Here is a 4,918-nt window from a genome sequence, read left to right on the forward strand (position 1 = left end):
TTGTTTGGCGGGTCCGGGCTGGGGATTCGAACCCGCCACCTTAGGTGTACGTGGCTGGCGCCTTAGCCGGTTGAGCTATAGGCGCCGAGCCATTTAATCCTTTTCAACAGAAGGATGCAAACATCTTTTCATGCTTCAGACACTTCATATGGCACCTTATGTAAAACCTGAATGAACTATCTTATAATTCAGTGGTTCTCCACCTTCCAAATGCTGCGGCCTTTTAATATAATTCCTGAGGGTCACGACCCACAGGTTGTGAACCACTCTTATAACAGTATTCCATGAACTACTAGTTACTTAATCTAATAAGTTATTTTTCCTGCTAAGGCATAAGCAAGTTTTTAAGAATGTAAGACATATAGACAGACCCTCATAGTGATAGTGCCAGAAAGGCACAACCCAGGGAATATCCTGTTCTCTCAGCTATTGTTTGAGTGGGCTGGTAGGGACAAAGAGAAATAGTGATCAGTACTAGGAGAATGACTATAGCTCTGATTTCGGCTCACAAACAGGAAGAAATGTCCTCATAGGTTTATTCAAAATACTCAACTAGAACCTTACAATTTGTGACATTAAATCATTATTTTAGGCTTGGTGCCTATAGCACAGTGTTTACAGTGCCAGCCATATACGCAGAGGCTGGTTGGTTTGAACCCAGCCCAGGCCAGCTAAACAACAATGACAAGTGGAACAAAAAATTGCCAGGCATTATGGCGGGTGTCTGCAAGAGAATCGTGTAGCCCAGGAGTTTGCGGTTGCTGTGAGCTGTGATGCCACAGCACTCAGGGTGATATAGTGAGACTTTGTTCCAAAAAAAACAAAAAACAAAAAAAAACTGAGGTCCCTTTAGTAAATGAAATCATCATTCAGTTGACCAGATATGCGCTTTTGTAGTTCTGCATGAGAAAAACATGGCATCCAAGTCAGGGGTCCTCAAACTTTTTAAATAGGGGGCCAGTTCACTGTCCCTCAGACCGTTGGAGGGCTGGACTGCGGGCCTCCGGGCCTCCGGAAGAGTCGGCAGCTAAGCAGGACAGGCAGCAGTGGCAAAAGAAAATTGGCGGGCCGGATAAATGTCCTAGGCGGGCTGCATGTGGCCCAGGGGCTGTAGTTTAAGGACGCCTGACTACTTGTAACACACAAACACACACACCATTCCCAATTGTCTTTGCTATATTTGCTTATTAATTTCAAAGTATTTACAAGGATACTTTTAAAGGGAAGAGATCCGAATAAAAATAAGTAATAAAAAATTTATTTCTGAATTTAGAAAATATTTAAAAATTAAAAAATATTATATAAGGTATGACAACTTACTGGTATAAAAAATGCTAACATCTGTCTGGGCACCTGTAACACAGTGGTTACAGCGTCTGGAGCACAGTGGTTATGGCGCCAGCCACATACACTGAAGGTGGCAGGTTTGAACCCAGCCAGGGCCAGCTAAACAATGACAACTGCAACAAAAAATAGCTGGGCATTGTGGCTGGTGCCTGTTGTCCCAGCTACTTGGGAGGCTGAGGCAAGAGAATCGCTTAAGTCCAAAAGTTTGAGGTTGCTGTGAGTTGTGACACAACGAACACTCTACCAAGGGTTACAGAGTGAGACTCTGTCTCAAAGGAAAAAAAAAAAAAAGCTAACATCTTGAAAGTATCACAAGTTTGAATTTTAAAAAAATTGAAGGTTGCTTCTCTTCGTAACTAGAAGATAGTAAGAGGATAATTCATAGTTCATATGAATTTACTTCATCAGTCAAAAAAATACTCGTATCAATCTGGCTAACTGGCTTTTATATTATTCAGACAAGTGGAAAGTATAAGTAGAGCTACTAGAATGATGAAAAATGGCACCTACAAATTCATTATTTTTTAATTAGGAAATTAAGGGATAAGAAAAAGAACAAGAATACTAAAAGTAGTATTTTTTTAATTTCCTATTTTTTGGTTGCTCCATATTCTACTTCCTTTAGCATTCTAAACTTCCTAACACGTAAGTCTATATTGCACTTCACATCTACTCACACAACTGGTATTTTTAAAGTCTAGCAGTAATCATGAATGTTACAAAAACCACATGCAGAAGATTTTCACCTTACAGTGAAGAGTTTTAAGATAATACCTCTAGAAATACAAAGTCTAAAAGTAAGGATTCTCTTGTTAACTAAGAATTCAAAATGCTAACTAAAAAAAATTTCTGCAGGCTATACATATGCTTTTTAAAAAAGCATCAACATATACTTTTCACTGATGAAATGATAGGAATCTTTTACTCTTCAATTAAAAAAAAAAAAAAGGGTAGTACTGAGTCCTATCTCCTCTCATCCTCTCAAAGGTTGCCTAAGTGCATGTAGCCTAGATCTTAGACTGTTTCTTTTAAAAATAATCTCCAAATTGAATACACAGAATTTCACAATGGTGACTCCTACCTTCCAACCTTGCCTTATCTATGTTAGTAATACACCCTCACTGTCTTCAGTTTCTTCCTTCCTCAATTCATTCTGTATAACCAAATCTATCTTACTTTTGATGAACATTCTTATCAAGTCATTTTCCCCATACCAAACTTCCTATGCTTCTGAATAAGAAATTTACACCAACAATTCAATGACTTACAAAGTCTAGCCCCAATCAGTTTGTGTGGCTTTATCTCCATTATTTTCTAACTACACAAAAACCTAGGCTCTATCAAACCAATCCTCTTGTCACCTAACCGCTCCTGAACTTTCTATCTCAGCACATGTCATTCCTACCACAAAGAACATCTATCACTTCCCTCCTACTGCCTGCTTACCACAGCTCACTGGCACATCTACACTTACTCCAAACAAGAACACAAAAATGAGGTAGTTCCTGCCCTAGTCTAGAAGACTCGCAGAAAAAAAAATTTACAAAAACAGAATTTATTAAATACGTACTATGTGCTAAGCAGTCTTATACATTATTTCTAATCCTCTCAACAATCCTTTGAAGTAGGTATTACTCTCCTTAGAAAGATAAGAAAGCTGGCACTGCGCCTGTGGCTCAAGGAGTAGGGCGCCAGCCCTATATGCCAGAGGTGGTGGGTTCAAACCCAGCCCTGGCCAAAAACTGCAAAAAAAAAAAAAAAAAAAAGAAAGAAAGATAAGAAAGCTAAGGTTTAGAATATCAAATCATATGTGTACTTAGTAAATTGCCTCAAATCACGTACTTAGTAAGTAGCAAAGCAAGCATGTGAACCCAGGCTGCCTCATTCCAGAGTCAATGCTCCTCAAACGCTTGGGCTCAAGCGAGCCTCTTGCCTCAGCCTCCTGAGTAGCTGGAACTACAGGCACCTGCTACAACACTTGGCTATTTTTAGAGACAGGGTCTTGCTCTTGCTCAGGCTAGTCTTTAACTTGTGAGCTGAAGCAATCCGTCCACCTCAGCCTCCCAGAGTGCTAGGATTATAGGCGTTAGCCACCACACCCAGAATCTATTTTATCAGAACTGCTTAACTACCCACCTCATCTATCAGATATAATTAGTTTTAAGCAATATTTCTACTTATTACATACTACAAAACATGCTTTCTCATTGTTTGTAGTTTCAGTAAAAGACATTAAAATTCTTTTCTCTCTAAAAAAAAAGGATGCTCGAATTGCAACTTCAATCAATGTCTTTTGCCACAAAGATTACTTACACCTAAAATATTTTTAAAGAAAGTCCTTCCAACCAACTTTCTGGAAGACAACTGCAAATTACTAGTCATACACTGTGAACATTTTATAGACTATTAATATTATGAGGATTTTGTTATTACCACCCCAAGAACGTAACAGATATCTATCAAATTGGCAAAGATTAAAAACTGACCTACTCAATGCCATTGAAGGTTCAGTGAGACACACACTCTTATACACAGGGTAATCACCCTCTGATCCAGTTATCCCACTTCTGGGAATCTATCCTATAGAAAGAAAAAAAAAACAGAGATACAATCAAAGATAAATGTACAAAAATGTTTGTCCCAGTGTTAAGATAGTAATTTTATAAGAATCAACCCTAAAGTCCCACACTAGGAAATCAATATCCCATTCGGGGAGAACAGGTAGGATTAAAACTGTATGTATAAAAGTGTAATTCTAATTTTTGTAAAAAATTAAAAAATCTACACACAAGGAAAGAATTGGAAAAATATGCATTAAAATGTTAGTAATTTTTTCTGGCTAATGGGATTATAGGCAGTTTTCAATTTCTTATTTACACTTATGTTCTTTTAAAAATTTGTCATAATGTAACATGAAATACTTTACACAGGAAAAAAATATGTTTAAGCAGTCATAGCCACTAAAAATGATCCTGAACCAGACATTAGGTGGATTAGTTGCATTTCCTAGTGCAAAGAAAACGTCAGACTTGCTTTGTTTCCGTCTTCTATTATGTTCACATTTACTTTTAAATTGTATAAAGGATGTCATCCAATACATCTAAAACACCTGTATTTACCAAACTGCATAAGGCCCTCTTTCTTAAAAGCCAATGTGCCAAAAGCAAAGCATCACAGTTAAGTGGATTAAAAACTCTGTATATCTACTGAGAATAATAAATAGTTAACCCTAACTCGAAAAATGGAAAAACCAGAAAAATTATTCTCATTTTGCAAATTAACTAAACAGATTATTGTTGCCTTATAAGCACATCATAATTAGATACAGAGTGGGTAGGAACTTAAAAATGAAACTGGCAAACTACCAACATTCACTAAAAACACACATTGGTGAATTTTATCTATTTATACATTTCTGCCCTAGCTGATAACTTTACGTCAGAAGATGAGTTTAATCAATGTAGAAAAACTATTAACAAGTTGGTCTGGCTCGGCACCTATAGCTCAACCGGCTAAGGCGTCAGCCACGTACACCTAAGGTGGCGGGTTCGAATCCCCAGCCCGGACCCGC

General features: G+C 37.7%; 1 protein-coding gene across 2 annotated transcripts in view; it reads right to left on the reverse strand.

Moving 5' to 3' along the window:
- RAP1A (RAP1A, member of RAS oncogene family) overlaps positions 1 to 4,918 on the reverse strand; it is an 81,319-nt gene that overhangs the window by 69,035 nt on the left and 7,366 nt on the right. Inside the window, exon 2 of one of the 2 annotated variants that reach the window (XM_012807664.2) lies at positions 3,834 to 3,927. The exons of the other annotated variant lie outside the window; for it this stretch is intronic. The gene's annotated coding sequence lies outside the window, so the exon portion shown is untranslated. The remainder of the gene's footprint in view (positions 1 to 3,833; positions 3,928 to 4,918) is intronic. 2 annotated transcript variants of the gene reach the window in all.

The sequence above is a fragment of the Otolemur garnettii genome, unplaced genomic scaffold, assembly GCF_000181295.1.
Source record: "Otolemur garnettii isolate 467f Iridium unplaced genomic scaffold, OtoGar3 scaffold00073, whole genome shotgun sequence".
Lineage (NCBI taxonomy): Eukaryota > Metazoa > Chordata > Mammalia > Primates > Galagidae > Otolemur > Otolemur garnettii.